At 46.5% G+C, this 7,887-nt stretch overlaps 1 pseudogene; it reads right to left on the bottom strand.

The window, feature by feature from the left end:
• Positions 1-1,603: 1,603 nt before the first annotated feature.
• Positions 1,604-6,529, bottom strand: LOC115830469 (annotated as a pseudogene).
• Between the last annotated feature and the right edge of the window lie 1,358 nt (positions 6,530-7,887).

The following is a 7,887-nucleotide window of genomic DNA, read 5'->3' as shown; positions in this document are numbered from 1 at the left end:
GGTGGTAACCCTCAATTGGCCCCTGCATTTCCTCTGAGCTGAAGCAGCCAAGAGATGGAATCATTTGCATGAGGAGTTCTTACTGCCACTACAGTTGTTAGAAAATATGGAATGATCCAACAGTGCTCCACATCCTTTCCAGCACCTGTTGTTTCCTGACTTTTTAATGATGGCCATTCTAACTGGTGTGAGATGGTATCTCATTGTGGTTTTGATTTGCACTTCTCTCATGGCCAGTGATGACGAGCATTTTTTCATGTGTTTTTTGGCTGCATAAATGTCTTCTTTTGAGAAGTGTCTGTTCATGTCCTTCGCCCACTTTTTGATGGGGTTGTTTGTTTTCTTCTTGTAAATTTGTTTGAGTTCATTGTAGATTCTGGATATTAGCCTTTTGTCAGATGAGTAGGTTGCAAAAATTTTCTCCCATTCTGTAGGTTGCCTGTTCACTCTGATGGTAGTTTGTTTTGCTGTGCAGAAGCTCTTTAGTTTAATGAGATCCCATTTGTCAATTTTGGCTTTTGTTGCCATTGCTTTTGGTGTTTTAGACATGAAGTCCTTGCCCACGCCTATGTCCTGAATGGTATTGCCTAGGTTTTCTTGAAGGATTTTAGTGGTTTTAGGTCTAACATTTAAGTCTTTAATCCATCTTGAATTAATTTTTGTAGAAGGTGTAAGGAAGGGATCCAGTTTCAGCTTTCTACATATGGCAAGAAATAGGAACACTTTTACACTGTTGGTGGGACTGTAAACTAGTTCAACCATTGTGGAAGGCAGTACAGCGATTCCTCAGGGATCTAGAACAAGAAATACCACTTGACCCAGCCATCCCATTACTGGGTATATACCCAAAGGACCATAAATCTTGCTGCTATAAACACACATGCACACATATGTTTATTGTGGCACTATTCACAATAGCAAAGACTTGGAACCAACCCAAATGTCCAACAACGATAGACTGGATTAAGAAAATGTGGCACATATACACCATGGAATACTATGCAGCCATAAAAAATGATGAGTTCATGTCCTTTGTAGGGACATGGATGAAACTGGAAAACATCATTCTCAGTAAACTATCGCAAGGACAAAAAACCAAACACCGCATTTTCTCACTTATAGGTGGGATTTGAACAATGAGAACTCATGGACACAGGAAGGGGAACATCACGCTCCACTCCGGGGACTGTTGTGGGGTGGGTGGAGAGGGGAGGGACAGCATTAGGAGATATATCTAATGCTAAATGACGAGTTAATGGGTGCAGCAAAACAACATGGCACATGGATACATATGTAACAAACCTGCACATTCTGCACATGTACCCTAAAACCTAAAGTATAATAGTAATAAAAAAAAAGAAAATATGGAATGATCCCTCTGCCCTCCAGGTGATTGAAAGCTATGCAAAACAAGGTTGTTTCTTACTGAGAGCAAGGAAGCAACGGGTAAGAAAACTTTTAAGGCATAAATAACATAAAAGGGCACACATTTTAAGACACATTCACATGACATTGTACTGCAAAACAGATAAAGAATGATTTTCTCTGATTTGAATTAAGATCCTTCACATAGTTCACTCCCAGGCCTGTTTTGTGCAGTTGGTTACAGGCTTGAAGTCAGAAGATGACTGGTTGTTTGCACATCCTCCGGTTTCCTGGGGCCGCTGGAGGACCCTGAGGGGCTGTCGAAAGGAATACCAGGCGGAGGCCATGTTGTCTTTTCAGCACCGTCCTCTGAGATAGGTGGCAAAATAAGAGGATTCCAACGTAAATTGTTGCTGTCCGTTTCTGAATAGACACAGCTGTCTCCTCTGCTGAACTCTTCTGGATTTTCTGTGCGAACGCAGCTGACATCGTTTCTATTATCCTGACAGCACTTTTTTCCTCCTCTGTAATAACACACTTTGTGGATGAACCAAAATCACCAAAAACTGCCACGGATACTGTTACAGGGCCACTCAAAATAATACCAACGCTATTTTTGGCAAGGGATTGGTAGAAACTCAAAAGAGAGGAGTTAAGAGAAAGAATTGTCAAAGTCCCCTGAAGAATCTTTATATGTTCCATGTTTCTATCCTACTGTTTTCCATCATGCAACCATGAGCTGTGAGTGGTCACAAGTTTGGCAGAACAATGTAGTTCTACAGGTCCACCACGTTTCTGGACGGTAGAGAGTGGCTCAGAAGTAAAATAAGGTGCCAAGTCTGAACTCATGGAAGAGCAGAGAATCATGACAGTAACAAACAGCAGTGTCCATATGGGTCCAAGATTCACATGCAGAGCGCCAGATTACAGAAGCAGGCAAGGCAGGCTTCCAGAGCAAAACCCAGGCCTTGATTCACTTTCCAAGGTAGTACAATTCAGGGTAATCAGACGCATTCCTTAACCTTGACTCCTTTCTGCTTACTAAAGACTTTGATCAGTCTTCATGCTGTCCACAGGGAGTCTCCAAAAGTCAGAGTAACAGTTGGCTTACATCTTCAGTGATTCAAGTCTATAAGATGTATATGATTGTGCTTCGGGGGGGAAAGCAGATAAGCCACTTTCTGTACTTACAATGGGGTTCACCTCAGTGCTATAAACATCACCGCAGTCCTGCTTGTAATAAAGTCCAGACTAGCAATCTGCCTTTGGGTTGAGCTGTTCTCCCACAAGATAAGCTGTTAAGTCATGTCTTGATTTTAGATCTCTCGGCGGCGGGCTAAGCATCCAGAGTCCCTGTGGGGCGCCGGCTGGGAAAGCCACCCTCAGGTCCTTCCCTCGGACCCCCGCGGCGCTACTATGGTGGCGCTGCTATGGTGGCGGCTATGCAGCAGCGGCTGTGATCCGAAGGGGTCCCTCCACGCACCACGCAGGCAGAGGAGGGCGCGGTGTCTTGCAGGCCAGGATGCAGGCGCTGGGTAGGTCAGGCGGGCGCTGGGTCCTGGTTCTTCTGGCACCTTGACTCTGGAGCCCGGCATCAGGTTCAGGGTAGGGGACCTGGGGCGCGCCCCCGCGGCAGCGCTCCTCCAGGCGGAGGGGAGTGGACATGTAACCCGGCGGGTTCAGGGCTGCCCAGAGCATGCCAGGAGCAAGAGGAGGGATCCTGTGAGAGACAAGCGAGGCCGGTTGTAGAGTCCGCCTCCAATAAGCAGTTTTTTAAGCCCATCCCTCTCCCTCCACTCACAAGTAGACCGCAGAGTCTATTTTGCCCATACTGATGTCTCTCTGTTTCTATACTTAGCTCCCAATTATAAGTGAGAACATACAGCATTTAATTTTCTGATCCTGCATTAATTTGCTTAGGATTACAACCTCCAGTTCCATTCCCATTGCTGTAAGAGAGTTGGTGTGCCCAGAGTAAAATCCTCCATTTAAGCTCCCATTCACAATTACACTGACCCATTGAGAACCTTATGGTGAAGGTGGGAACAGCCACTGCTGGGACCGCCATGGCTCAGTAAGCCTCCATGAACACTTCCATTTATCTCATTTGCTCCTGAGAGAGTGGTGTATTATTACATCATCTGCCCATTAATATCTGGTCCTGGATAGAGGTATCCTGGAGCGTCATATTTCTGTATGATATTCTGCTGGCGATTCTTCCACAGGCACGATTCAATGAAAACCATAAAAATGAGGCCCAAGACACCCAGCATACAGCCAAGGATCGATATAACATGTCACTGCTTCTGTGAGGGCTGGTTACTGGCCTCGCATTTCCTTCACTTCCTGAGGAATTCAGAGGGGTACTCAAGCCTTTCGGATAGTCAGAAGCTCCAGGAGCACATTACACTTTAGTCTCGCAGATCATGACATTGCTAAACTCACTTTCTTCTTCACTGAAGCACTGCATTTTAATGCCATAGGAAGTTTCTGACAGCAGATGGCCAATCATGTGCCACTCCTTTGAACCTTCTGTAACATCCCTCTTATAAACATTGTCATTATCTGTGGGTCAGTCATAGATATAAAAGAATGGAAGTGTTATTGTTACTTCATGGAATGTATGTCCACTTTAGCACAATCTGAGTAACGCTGACAGCCTCTGTGTATACAATGTGAGGTCCGTTATTGCACAGTTGGAAAAAAGTCTGGGGAACCCAGTCACTGGATAAGGATGAGACGCTGATCTCTGAAAACTCTCTTCATAATGGTTGATAGCACTGACCCAAAATTTGTATGTTGAACCTGGTTCTATACTACAAACTTGCACAGAAATTTTGGAAGGAAGGATATGTTCAGCTGCCACCAGGCAGTCACTGGTCCTCATCCATTTATATTTGACCTTGAAGGCAGCGATCGAAGAATTCCCAGTTGCCCAAGGAAATCAAGTGACATAGACCAACCTCTCTGATGCAGTGGAGATAATAAGGTGATCTGGTGCCTCTGGAGCGCCACTGTGCCTAGATGAATCTGTAAGCACCACTCCAAAATTGTTGTTTGTAGCTTCTGAAACGACAGGATACTTGGGGTTGCCTACGGGTTGAGAGGATGTCTGGGTGCTTTTGATGATGCTGTTTTTTCTTTGCTGGTTCAGAAGGTAAGCATGGCAGGTGGGTTTTCACTTGCATCTCTTCTTGCTACCATCAAGAGTTCATAAAGACCAGATGGCACCATTTCAGCTAAGTGAAGCTCACTTTCACTTCCTGGGATTCAAACCCTGTGCCAACTTCCCATCACATCAACTTCATAGTCCAGATTTTGATACTTCACAAAATAGGCATTGATGGGCAGTCCACTTTCCTTGCCTGCCCTCCACACCATGTTGTATGTATCTGGTATGGGGGTCTGTAGGGTTTCAATTTGGTGGTGACCTCAGGAACAGAGATACCACTAATATTTTTCTCTGATGGTGATTCCACTGCACTGGGATGTACTTTCTCTGGAAATGAGCTGAATAATCCAGTTTCTGAACCATCTCTTATTTTTTTTAATTATTCTGAGTAGTAACAAAGAGTGCCACTATTTCTCCTTTTGTTTGTTTCAAACAGAACAACCATGAGAGGTGGTTCTGCCTGCATGGTACCATGTTCATCTGTAGCTTCACAGATGTATTTCTCCACATGCTCCTGCATCACAGCCTGAGTATGGAGAGGGCTCAAGCCAGCTTAGGACATGATGAAGTAGACAGGCTCTAGGTCCAAGATTCCAGGTCTTGGTAAGTGTGACTTTTGGGATTTAGATCTAAGGACTTAAGAGAGATGGCTGGTTATCAATCCATGGCTGTCATACCAACAAATTACCGGACCCAACTGCCTGGTGGCATTGAAGGACAGAGTAACAACGTCTCCATCTACCACTTTTGTGCTTGCTGGTGACAAAATTATAACTTGCTTGAATCCATTGCCTTTTTTATTTCAAGTCTTCCAGTAGACTGCATAAATCCAATCTCATTATCTGCTAAACACTGATGTAGCCTAGTATCTTGCATAATAACCCCACTGAATTTCAGTCAATTTCCTGCAGTTCAATGTCTTGAGGAAGGATGATTAGGCTGTGCATTATGAAACCAGTTACGGTTGGCAGCTGGGTTCCTACAAACATCAGTGATAAAGTGTTCTGTGGAAAATAGCGACACTGATCCTGTAGTCCCTTAGATTAGGAGCATGTTCAAGTACATTAACCATGGATGCCACATATTTTACATCTCCAGAGTTGTTTCCCACCATGCAGGAATCGTTTCCAGAGTCCACTGGGTCAATGCTATCTATGGCAAGATGAGAATACAACCTTCTCCAGTTGCTTCCCGGGGCAATATCCTGCCTGTTCTTTAGCCAACACACTTGAGGAGCCAGGACCCCACTAAACACACACTCCAAAGGTACAGGGCTATGTGAATGAACAGCTAATACCTGTGAACGAGCAGGGGAAGAATGCCAAAATCATCTGAAGAAAGGTGACTCACAAGAAGCTTTTGGCCAGTGGGTTCAACTTTTAATTCATGTGTGGCCAGATTATAAGCTGCACATTTGTATGATCCCTTGTCCTCCAAGGATACATTCAAAATCTAAAGATGTTCTTGTGGAGGGTTTAAGTAATTCTTTGTGGAATGCTTCAGCCTCTTCCCCTGGATTTTAGCGCACACCCCAGCTTTGGGGTTACTCTCTGGTACCCTGCATCCAATGAAACCAGCACCTTTATTATTTTGCTGTGATAAAATGCTTTGTGAATGAATCAAAATCACCAAGAACTGCTGTGGATACTGCCCCAGGGCCACTTACAACAACATTGACCTATTGTTGAAAATGCATTGGCAGTAACCCAAAAGGGAGGAGTTAAGAGAAAAAAATTGTCAAAGTCCCGTGATGAATCTTAATATATTCCATGTTTCTATTCTATTTTTTCCATTATGTGACCTTGAGATGTGAGTGGTCACAGGTTTAGCAGAACAATATAGTTCTACAGGTCCACTAAGTTTCTGGATGGCAGAGGGTAGCTCAGAAGTGAAATAAGGTGCCACGTCTGAACTCCCAAAAGAGCAGAGAATCGTAAGAGTAACAGACGGTGGTGTCCATAAAGGGCCAAGATCTGGATGCAGAGCGCCAGATTACAGAAGCAGGCAGGACAGGCTTCCAGAGCAAAACCCAAGCCTTGGTTTATTTTCCAAAATACTGTAGTCCAGGGTAAGCAAACACATTATTTAACCTTGACTCCTTCCTGCTTACTAAAGACTTTGATCAGGGACAGTCTTTTATTTTATTTTATTTTATTTTTTGCACACAATACAATAAACATTTTCTAAAAGTACATACAAACAAAAAGATGCATATCAAACTTATTAGGAAGGTTGCACATGGGAAGACGGGGAATAGAAATGGGGGGTGGGAATTAAAGAAAATAAATGAGAGAGGGACTTTGTATGGATCAATGATAATAACTCAATCCTCTATTTGATAAAGAAGAAGGAAAGGAAGAGGAAGAAAAAGAAAGTGGGATAAAGGATCAGAAAGGGAGGAAAATAGAAAAAATTAGAGTATAACTCCAGGGTAGACCTGTTTTGTTGTCCTTGGTTCATTGGTTGGTTTGACAGTTGTATTTTTCATATGTTTCGCCATGTTGGCCAGGCTGGTCTCAAGCTCCTAGTCTCAAGCGATCAACCCGCCTCAGCCTTCCAGAGTACTGGGACTACAGGCGTGAGCCACCACATCCAGCCCCCACATTGCTTCTGGCCTCTGTGGTAGACCTCCCAGACGGGGCGGCCGGGCAGAGGCACTCCCCACATCCCAGACGGGGGGCCAGGCAGAGGTGCTCCTCACTTCCAGAGGGGCGCCAGGCAGAGACGCTCCTCACTTCCTAGAGGGTGGGGCCGGGCAGAGGGGCTCCTCACTTCCCGACGGGCGGCTGGGCAGAGGGCTCCTCCTCCCAGACGGGGGGCGGGCAGAGGTGCTCCTCACTTCCCAGACGGGGCGGCTGGCAGAGCGCTCCTCATCCAGACAGGGGGGCCGGGCAGAGGGCTCCTCACTTCCCGGATGGGGTGGCTGGGCAGAGGTGCTCCTCACATCCCAGGCATGGGGGCCGGGCAGAGGGCTCCTACTTCCCAGACGGGGGCCGGGCAGAGGCGCTCCTCACATCCCAGAGATGGGGGGCCGGCAGAGGCGCTCCTCACTTCCCAGACGGGGGCCGGCAGAGGCTCCTCACTCCCAGAGGGGCCGGCAGAGGCCTCCTCACTTCCCAGACGGGGCCGAGACGCTCCTCACTTCCAGATGGGGGCGGGCAGAGGCTCCTCACTTCCAGAGGGGGCCAGAGGCGCTCCTCATTCCCAGATGGGCGGCCGGCCCCCCCCCCAGAGGCGCTCCTCACCCATTCCCAGAGGCCCCACTCCGAGGGCGGCCGGCAGAGGCCTCCTCACATCCCAGATGAGGGGCCGGCAGAGGCCTCACTTCCCAGCGGGCAGAGACGCTCCTC

This window comes from Nomascus leucogenys, unplaced genomic scaffold (genome assembly GCF_006542625.1).
Source record: "Nomascus leucogenys isolate Asia unplaced genomic scaffold, Asia_NLE_v1 001304F_43435_qpd_obj, whole genome shotgun sequence".
Classification (NCBI taxonomy): Eukaryota; Metazoa; Chordata; class Mammalia; order Primates; family Hylobatidae; genus Nomascus; species Nomascus leucogenys.
This window is presented reverse-complemented; position numbering and strand designations above follow the sequence as displayed.